Source organism: Chroicocephalus ridibundus, chromosome 7 (genome assembly GCF_963924245.1).
Source record: "Chroicocephalus ridibundus chromosome 7, bChrRid1.1, whole genome shotgun sequence".
Taxonomy (NCBI): Eukaryota; Metazoa; Chordata; class Aves; order Charadriiformes; family Laridae; genus Chroicocephalus; species Chroicocephalus ridibundus.
In genome coordinates this window covers 14,554,101-14,564,877 of record NC_086290.1, presented here as the reverse complement: position 1 = coordinate 14,564,877, position 10,777 = coordinate 14,554,101, and the positions used below count along the sequence as shown (strand labels likewise).

The 10,777-nt window shown below is 46.1% G+C and overlaps 1 long non-coding RNA gene across 1 annotated transcript; it reads left to right on the top strand.

The window, feature by feature from the left end:
• The first annotated feature begins 405 nt into the window (after window positions 1-405).
• On the top strand, window positions 406-8,982 carry LOC134518317 (uncharacterized). The gene is made up of 3 exons (XR_010071928.1): window positions 406-537; window positions 6,638-6,940; window positions 8,787-8,982. It is a non-coding gene; the product is annotated as an uncharacterized LOC134518317 (long non-coding RNA).
• The last annotated feature ends 1,795 nt before the right edge of the window (window positions 8,983-10,777 follow it).

Below are 10,777 nucleotides of genomic sequence, written 5' to 3'. Positions count from 1 at the left end.
CCCTAGCAATGGTCTCAGTTGCGCTTCCTCTTACTGTGACCAGTATGGGACTTGTAGCATTGAAATATCACTGGAGAGCCAGTTTGGCTACGGCAGAGCATCTTTTACTGCCCAGCTGCCTCTTCTCTGCAACAGCCTTTTCCCACAGCCTCTGTAAAGGTGGGACACAGCTGGTGCTCCTCCCTGGAGAGAGCCTGTGCCTTGAATTTGATGGTGTGGGCTTGGGTTTGTGGCTACTTCACAGAGCAGCTTCAAGGACAGGGTCAAATTCATTGCCAAGCTGTATCACTAAGATTGTCTTTGGGGCAATTTGGCTGTTTCCCAGAAATGAATCCCCTGTGTTGACCAGATGAGGACAGGAACACTTTGTGTTCTCATGTGGTGTCATGATATACTGTTCTATAGACAGGCTGGAACCCAGGAGAGCATCTGCGAGGAGAGGTGGCCTTACCTGCCACGTGGACTGGCCTTGTCCCACCGCTCTCCCTCGGTCCCACCTGCCCCTTGTGACAATGTCCAGCAGCAAATGCAGACAGGGTGAGTGGTGCGCGGTCCTTTGGATGCAGCCAGCCGCATGGCGTCTGGGTGGATGGGGAGGTCAATACGCCCTTGGGACGCCTTCACGTGTGTGCAGGGTCCTGCCAGCAGGGTGCTGGGCACCACTGGGAACCCGCTGGGGATTTCGGTGAGGACATACTACTTTTTTCCAGATCCCTCCTGCCCCCTTCTCTTTCCTACTGGTGCAGAAAATAACCCAAGGAACAACTAAACAGCAGAAAAAGCTTCTCTAACACCTTAGTCCTTTGTGCTCCTTCTCAGCAAAGATTAGGAGTAAACCTGCCCCAAAAACAATGGTAAAAAAATTTCCGAAAGGGGGAAGTGTAAAAGGGAACCTAAGCAATCTGCACTTGCATTAGTTGTGGATTTTTTTTATTATTGGCTATTCAAACACTTACCCAAAAAGAGAAAAGGAGAAGTGGAGGCGGCAGCTTCAAATCAAACAGAAGATTTCAAACAGTTCACAAAATTTTTCTACATATGTTAATCTTCCGAAGTCTCTGTAGCCTGTTAGTTAGACTTAAACAATCATAACCTAGTACTTACTAAGTAAAATCTTTTGAGATCTCACATCCATACTGCAGGAGACCGTTGTAAAACAAAGGGCTGAAAAATCCCCTTTGGATGTTAATATTTAATACGGCTGTTTGGAAAGCTGCTGCACTGACATTAATTCGGGCAGATAATCAAATAAGTATTAAAACACACAGTTATGTAGAGATAAAATTAGAACAGGGAAAAGCTCTAAGTTAAGCCAAAAGAAAATGGTTTACAAAGACCTTTTGACGGCGGCCTTTCAAACACAACTGGAACTAAACACCAGAGCTGTTACTTTATATTCAAGACTATAGATCGGCGGTGGTACCAGTAGTACCTGGTATGTAAACACAGGTTGGATGTTGGGTTTGTTCCTCAGAGACCCACTTCAGAGCCCGTGAATGTTAACCGGAGCCTTTCTGTTAAGTCAAAAAGGCTTTGGATCAGGCTCCATCACCTTCTGACGAGGGAGTCCCACAATTCCTTTAATCGGCAGCTTGCAGGAGAAGTAGAAGCGAAACATATTGCAAAAGCCAAGCTCCAACAGGAGTTCTGTTCAATTATATCTTAACATTAAACTGTAGCTAATGTGCTTTTACCAGATGTCCTGATGAAATACTATTAAGAGCTGGTGCATTGCATTAATTAAAGTGAAATTTCATAATGAATTCTTTTTGCAAGGCAGCAGAGATGAATCGGTGACCTACATAACCTCCCTTCCCTCTGGAACAGCTCTCTGAACTAATGAAATGAATCCCCCTGGTCGTGGCAGGAGAGCGGAGGGAGCCGCGCTCCGCGTCCCAGCTACACGCTGCGACACGAGAAAATCCCGGCCCTCTCTGCAGAGACTATGGCTCGCGTTTCATTGTGTCTGGCAACAAGAGGGAACTTTCAGAGGCAGGAGGACTCTCCATTAAGGGCACCTTGCGTAACGGGAGGCTTTTGAAAGCGCCATTAAAATTCTTGGACGGTGCCTTGGCAGAGATGCCGGGGCATACGCTGGCTGACCCTCCACCTTATAAACCGGCACTAACGCACAGACAGTTAAAAGCACATTCGTTTGAGCGTAAGAGGCTTAGGGTATGTCATTAAAATATAATCCACAACACACAGCAAACACACAGGCAGCTGGCAGGCTCAAACCCGTTTTTGCAAGCGCTTTAGGAGAGAAGCAGGAGAATAAGCGTTACACGGCTCGTGTACGCGGGCAGACGAGGGGAGGAGGGGCATATGTTCTCGGGCATATGTTTTCAAAAGAGAAAATATGCCTGTGAATTCCGATTATGCCTGTGTTAGTACATTTTTATCCACGGTGGTTGGAGATTAAAAGTGATTTATGATGTTCCTAAGTCTCAGCAGTCTATGTTTCACTAAGCCACCGCAGTGCAATCACAACAGTGCCTGTACCAATGCTGGATTGTGCCAGCGAGTCCTAATTGCCTGAAAGATAATGGTGTCATTGAAGTCTCTTGCCCCTGTGAGCCTTGTGCTCCTCGACAGAAAAGATGCTTTTATTGTTGGTTTCAAAGGAGCCCTCAGTCACTGCTAAAGCACATTGTCCATTCAGAAGTACTGGGAGGCTGTATTCTGTAGCTGCTTTATTTCTCTGCTTTTCCCTTCATAGGCAGAGGACAGGGGAGGGCAACGGAGAGAAATGCAGAAAAAATGTTGACTTTTCATCAAGAAAGCCAAAATATAAATCAGATATTATTCGGTCAGAAACCATGAGGGGAAGAAGTGGCCGAGGGCTTGCACGGGTTAGGCTTCGAGTAACAGAAACGGAGAGGGCTTCTGTGAAAGGACACACACTCCACAAAAAATGCCAGCTTCACCAATAACTTTGAATTCAGTAATCATTTTGACAGAAAAGCTGTGACCAGCTTCTTTATTCATACTGAAGTCAGGTGGCTCTGCAATTATGCCTTAATTCACAGCCATCCTTCTTACTGGACAATTTCAATTAAGAAATGACCTCTCCCTAAAACATTCAATTCTGCTACATAATTTATTCCTGTCTTCATCTGCTAACATCTTTCTAAAAGGCAGAGATACGTATGCAGGTAAATCAATCACTTGCCAGTTTATGGGTGTGGGTTTTTTTAAACAGGAGTTTATTTTTGTTCACCTGCACTCTGAGCCTTGCTCGTTCTTGTGCTTGGAGAATCACCTTTCTGTTGGCTTTGTGCAGTGCCCTGCCCAGTCAAGGAGCCCGTCTTCACTGGGGTTAGCAATAGAAGACCACATAAAAAGGACAGTGACATGCAGAGGTAGCCTACTGGCAAGCATTTTCTGCATTTTTGCCATGCTAAACTGAACAGAGGTGTACTTAATCTCTAAAACCTAGCACAAGTAATATCTGCTGAGTAGAGTAAGAGGCCTGGTTTGCAGAGGGGCTGTAGTCCATCTGACCTGCTACCCTCATAAAACCATCGCAGTTAAATGTACACTCAATTATGCTTAAGAGACTTACGGTAGGCCATTACAACATAATCCAGAGTGCTCACCAAATGCATGCATTACAGAGAAAATTGCTTTGCAATCTCTGGCGCAGGATACTTTCGAGCAGGGCATCTGTACTTTGCAGCATACAAGAGTAAACCAGGTCTCCACAAACCAGCACTTAGATAATTTTTCTTTTCATGCTTTCCTTCTCCTTTTCTGCCCTTCATTCTTCATTGCCTCTACTCCTCTAACACTACCTTTCTATCTTCCCTCCGTATTATCCACCAGAGCTGGTATAAGAGCCTTTCTTCATTGCATCACCTTTCTGGAACATCCCGTGGTGTAGTTTTTGCCTCTGACTCTCCATCTCTTTAAGACTTACTGGCATTTAATGTTTTTTCTTTGCTGAAGCCTTTCTGAACGTAGGATCTAAAACGCACTCCTGCTGCTCAGGGCCGTGCCTGTAAGGTGGCAGCGGAGCAGGGGCTTCATCCCAACAAAGAGGAATCTCCATCAGTTGAATGAGTAGAGGGACCTTATAGGTGGAGGGGAGGTGGTAGGCAGACAAAGACGAGCTTAACACTGCTTGTCTGAAATGTGAGTTGGGGAGAGAGACTCTTTAAACCCAAAAAACAAATTTGGAGACCTGCCCTGTATGTATCACGCCACAGTCTGCAAGGCGGGGGGATCCCAGCAAGCCAAAGGGGCTCATTCACGACCGCGCTGGAGAGCCCAGGGCAGTGGCATGGGCAGTGGCGTGGGCAGCTCTGCCCACCCTCCCGGACCCTCTGGTGCACACCGAGCCCTGCCACGGGCTCGCTCCGATGCCCAAACCCTGCAGAATGTGAGGTCAGATCTTAATCCAGTGTATTCAAAATAGACACTGGTTTACTTGTTTTTATAAAGGACCAGAGCACAAATGGCAGTAAATCTACGAGCCTTTTGACTTAATCCCATTTCAGACACAAAAAAGAAAACCCTGCCTGACAGCCACAAGCTCTCTGGGAAGAGTCGGCTCTTCCTATGTTTCCCTGACTATAATTTTACTCAGTCATGTGCTGTCATCCTCCAATCCTCCTCGAGTGTCACTTGAAAAAAAATAATCTGTTGTCAATTATAATGACAATGCATTGAAGATGGTTTACAGCAGAGAATGGCGCTTCATAGCAGCCGGCTGTGACAAATCTGGGTTGCGAGAGAACATTGTGTGTGTCCTAGAGATTATAGCTTTTAAAATAAAAACCTTATTCTAGTTCCCTGGGGCTTTTCAATGAATTGCCACATGCAACAATGCTTTAAACGAAGCATCGGTGATTACCCATCTGACTGCAGCTCACTCGGTAATTACAAAATAAAAGAACAGCCAGCACCCTGAAAACCCTAAACCTGCTTGAAGAGCTCTACTGATGCTAAGAATACACCCCACTTTAAAGGCAATGAAACAGTAGTCACCTAAGGAGCAAAAGCTTTCAAAGAGGTGAGACTTTGGAGGCTGCCCCATGTTTTACCACAGTTAACGTTACTCAGAGGGATGATACACCCACCTCTGAGTCATGGACCAGTTGCACCACACAGTCCAGGAAACAGACTGATGGCAGTAGGTGCCAGTCACATCCCAGTATTATTCAGACACCTGGATAAAGGGAAATCATGTTTTACACCACTGGCAAGAGCTAGGATGAGGGCAGCAGCAGCGATCCTGACTGTATGACCCAGCAGGATGCGGCTCTTCTTGGACCGTGAGGATACAGTTCAATGCGGGTTAGGGGTCTTCTGCCTAGGGCCAGGGACGTCTTGTTCCATCCAGGCACCTGTTTAAACACATAAGCACTATGGCTTTTCCCTCTCGGATAGCTGTGTGGCATTTAACTCTGTGCATTTGGCTTAGGCGTGCAAGTGAGGACTCCAGACTACCATGGCTCCCTCTGCAGTTGTTGGATGAGATGGGCTCCTCTCCGAAGTAGTGCAGGCTCCGCTGTGGATCACCCCTCAGGAAAGCCTGCCTCTCTCCAATGAATACACAAGGGCCTTTGGAGACCACAGTTCTAAATTAGACACCTCATTTAAATGCCTCAGGTTGGGTTGTGCAAATACTTGTCTCAGTGCCAAGTGTTAGTGGAGACCTCTGGCTCCCCTGTTCCATCTTAACCACCCTTCCGTGCCCGTGCGCTCACTCTGCACCCTCCAGGGCTCTCCCAGTCCTGTTACAGCCTGTACGCACAAACCTAACAACACCTTCAGTTCCAAAAGTGTGTTTTAAAGAATCCCAAACTGCTCAGAATAGCCTCACTTGGAAGGAGACACATCCCAGTGCATCAGCCTTGTGGTGCACGGGACACAGTGTCCCTCTGCCTTTGCCCGGGATTTCCGGATGCCCAGCAGCCCAGGCTGGCAGACACCCAGACATCCACTAGCTCATCGCCCGTGTCGCTGGAGAGCTGGCAGGTCCACACGCTTCCTCGACGCCCGCCCCGCATTCATCTTCTGTTCTCCTGGGCTTGGCGGCTTCCAGGGTAAATCTGGGTCAACGTCTTTCCATAGAATTTCTGTTCCCTTCCTGCCCTGGCTGGCAGAAGGGGATGCGCCAGGACAGTACTGAGGGGCCATTGACTGATGAGGAAGGACAGGCAGGGAACGAGGGGCTTTGGTTTAACTGTGCCGAAGCCGTGCACAAACGCACAGACAGGCATTGCTAGCAAACGTCAGTAAAAATTGGAGGCTGATGTAAGAAAATCTCTTGTTTTCTCCCAAAATTGCACAGATCCATTTGAATCAGTGGGAAATTCAGTGTTTGCTTTCTCACTGTGGCTAATAGCCACTCAGGTTTTCATAGTTTTAAGCCATTATTCCTAATATATGTAACAAGCTAAGTTTAAAACCATACTTAGACCAATGCTACTCTGACTGTTGGGAAGCTCATAGATAAAAAAGTCTCATCCCTATTTCAGTAAGCGTGCAGGAGGACCAGTATGAGTAAAAGCTCTTAGTTCTCTCACGCTTTGCTCTTAGTAATTGGTTGATATTTTGGGGATGGAATAATCTGTGGAAGCCGCTTTCTGTAGCATGTGCTGCTAACCCTCTATTTTACTTTTTTTTCCAGAAGATCCTTTTGAAATTAGACACAGCTTCTGGAATCAACCCAGACACCGCTTTTCAAGCCAGAAGCATTTGTATAAGCATCATCAATCATGCCACTGGCTCTTATTGCTACTGTATATTCACTTTCTACCTGGTTTGAATTCCTAATTGGCCCTGCTGCGCAACTTAAAGCCCTGAAGAAAGCAGTGGAAGGGAGGTGGGGGAGAGTATTACTTCCCCTGCTGGGATCAGGAGGGTTTCTTGCAAATTACACTGATAAAGTCCATTTCCTGGAGAAAACAGACAAGAAGCAGTTGGTAACAGGGTGAGTAAGAGTCGGATGCGATGGGGTATGATGTACAAAAGTATGTACAACTGGCTCGATTATCATCAGAGCAGTTGGCCTGGCAGCTGCTTATATCATGTGTTTCAGGCTCGTGTACCATAACGCAAGCACATGAGAAGTCATTTGGACAGGCATGGAGCAGATAATTCAAGACACAAGTCTGTTTCTCTGATTTAAGTACAGGAGAAGCTCTGAAAAACGCAGATGATTTTCTGTGTTATCTACAGCGGACTTTCTCTTTCCCTGCCTAGGAAATCACTGCAGCTCTCCTCGTCCTCTAGCTCTCATTTATAGCCAACTCTTTGTTACAGTAAGGTTCTCTCAAGCTGCCTAAAGCGATGTTTGGTGGGTGGGAGCATCCCCAGGGCACAGGGATGGTCTGAGCTGTGCCAGGGAAAGAAAGGGGTGCCCCCTCCATGCAGCGATGGTGGGTCAGATCCCCACACAGCCTCAGGTAGGGCAAACATGAAGGTGTCTGAGACCATCTCAGGTGCAGAGTAAGTATGAATGGGAGCGCCGTTCACATATAGTACATTTATTTCACTGCTTTGCATCCCTTACTGTCCCCCACCCTATTCCCATTAAGCACTCACACATGCTGCTGGAAGGCAGGGCAGCTGTAGTCATCTATCAAAGCCTGTCAGCTTGAGAGCATAGGCTCTTCCCATTAATTAAGCAAATGTAATGTGATTAGCTAAGGCTGTAAATGTTTCTAGGCCCACTTAGAAAGCTACAAAACACTGAGCATCACAGCCTCTTGTTTTCGTGCACTTGCGTCATCTGAGATGCTCCTCTCGGGCTGAGATTTTTGTTTGGAAATTCCTGTGTGTGAGAGAAAATAGTGAGATGTGATAGAAAGCACTGGCAATGGGTCATATTTTTATAGTCCTTAAATTGCTGTTTGAATTAGAGAAGCTTGAAGAAGAAATTAATTTCACTTTAAAAAAAGCCTTCTGCCTACACCTTTTTTTAAATGGATATAACAAGGACTGCTGAAAGCTGAAATTTTGGTAAGAACCTATACCTCCTTTAAGTTTTCTACTTGCTTTGGTGAAAAATATATTTTACTTAGCGGTTAAGGATCTAAATTAGGATGCTTTAGGTTGTCAACCTGAAAGCAAATGGAAATGTCATTGGGAAGCTGGACATAGAATAAGAAAATTCTTGAAGTTAATTTGGGTGATGAACAAGATCCACTTAAGGACTTAAACCTAAAGTGGGATGGAGGTGCCCAAATCTAATACTGTGATGCTGAACCCCCCCTATTCAGCATTTAACAGACTTTCAGATGTGTAAACTCTAAAGGCGCCTCCCTGTTAAAAGCTCCCCAGATGTTTACAGTCGTTGCAACCTCTGGGTCTCAGAAGTACTGCCATCCCGTCCAAGCTGAGCTGCTCAGCATGTCATGTGCATCTACTGCTCTTTGGGATCCAGAAATTTAGCATTCCTTTCCCTAAATCCCTGTAGCAGCTCAGCCTGGTAGGCATGCACTAAGAATACCTCGGACAAAGCGTCTGTGCCTACACAGGCAGCTTAGGCCACTCTCCAGCTCCTAAAAGGGCTTCCTCGCAGCTCCCATCCACACGTGGTTCACAGCAAGTTAAGATCGGTGCCTGACATCCCACCCTCTGCGGCTTCTGGGCAAGAAATCGAGATCAAAGTCCTGGCACATCACATACCTTGGTGTGGATGTAAAAAATAACCAGGATTCAAATGGCAAGAGTCACTTCCTGAAGACAAATTAATTTAAAAGAACCATTCCACCCAGCCCTGATACCCTCTGTGCAATCTTTTAGATGACCCAAATTCTCAACTTTGTTTCCAGAAATCTGCTGGATTTTTTTTTCCTCCGTGAGAGAGGAAGAAGTTACCATCATGGCAGGCAAGGCAAGAGTGGGGATGTGTGCCTGGTAAGTTCTTCTCCTCCAAGGCAAAAAAATCTTTAGTGAGTAAGAAAGTGCTCCCTGCAATCCCTATCTCCTTGCTCTCACAAATGGCCTGGGGGACATGGGGAGGAAAATGCTATTTGAAAGCACTTTAACTCCTGCCCTGAAAGGGTCCAGCACTGCAGATGGCCGCTGCTCTCGGCAGGCAGAAGGAAAGGGCACATGGGAGGAGGTTCGGCAGTGGCATCTCACAGCCTGCTGCTTTCCGAGGGCCTGGCGCTCTGACTGCCCCAACCTCCTCCCAGGGAGCACTTCTTACTGCCGAGGCAGAAGTGGAAGGGGGAGGAAGGCTGTTGCTGCAGTTATCCTCTCATATAAATGAGCGTGTGATTAGACGTCAGGTTTGCCCTTATGGTAGGTCTGTGGCGCTTGAGACCAAGACTGGACTCAAGCCTAATCACTGCCAAGACCTGTTTGTAGAGATGGAGCCACAAACACACCTTCTTTTATAACGCAGAGTCGCAGCCGCTGGAATGGCAGCGGCAATGCCATATTTTGTATAGTTTCCTAGTGCTGGGATCAGCAAGAACTGGCAAGCCAAGGGCTAATTCACCCCGTGGCTGAAGGAGATTCAAAGAACTCTCTCATCAAGACAGTGTCTCACCGCAGGTTTTTTTGAGTTTTTGAATGGAGAAATTCCCCATCTCCCGTGGACCAAAACCAGAGAAAAGGACTATGAGACCTACATGGCCAAGAAGCACTTGCAGAATAGGACGCAACACTGGAGCTTCATGTTTTGGGCCTTCACCTGGCTGTTAGTATATTTGAGAGTAAACAGATTTACAGAAACACTGCAGCATCTCCTAGCAATTGCTGCAGATGTTTCAAATCCACCTAAGAGGCAGGGGTTATCTTTTTTCATGCAGTTAGACCCAAGCCATCAAAGGTGATTCCAAGGACTGCGAGATACCAAAACATCTCCCGGAGCCTATGACTTACTAGTTTTGAAGGAAGAACAGGTTATCAGCCTGATTTCTGAGGGCACAGCAGCACCAGAAGGGACATGCAGAAACCTAAGTGGCATTCTGACAAGCTCTTAGGTACCCAGGTCCAGTGAAAACCACGAAAGCCTAATGCATGGAGTGTTGTGAAATTTTACTAGGTGTCCCTCTGCTTCTCCAGGCAAGATCCTCTGTAGTGTTTCAATGCCTTTTTAAATCCGTGGTGGTTAGATGGCCGAATGCTTTCAGAAATCCGGCCTCCACCAGTCTCAGAAATGGGAATTTTTCCCTACAATTTAAGCTATTGAGGTGCAGCCTCTGCCAATAATAGTGGAAACCTAAATGTTTTACTTGGAGGACCAAAAGAGCCTTTTTCATACCTCAGTTTGATACCGGCATTCAGTTAATGTTGATGTAATATCTCCTTTAAAAAGATTGTAATTCTATTTACCAACACAGTCACCAAAGAGCTATTTATAAATTGTATATATAGTTGCAATTCAGCACGTGCTGTGAGTATTTCGTTGGGTTAGTGCTAACATCACAAGCTAATAATACTGAAAACAGGGATATGGGTAAATCACAGAGGACCCTGCACTCAGTATATAGCTAACAGTGATTAAGTAGTGTCTGCTTTCAGAAGAAAGATAAGGGCCAAAAAGAATAGGTCCCTCGATAACATCAGGTAATTCTTATATATGGTCCTTCATGACACAGGCATAAATCACAATAAAACCCATCTGCAGATCTAAGGGGTGAAATCATAAATCCTGCTTTATAAATGAGACCTGCACATCTGATAGTGTACATTGTTCCAGATTTACGGCAGCTGTAAATGATGTACTAAGGTTCACAAACCCATTTGCACACTCTGGCTGGGAAGAAGTGAGGCAAGATTTTTCCAGGGAGGAGAATATATTTCAAGACGT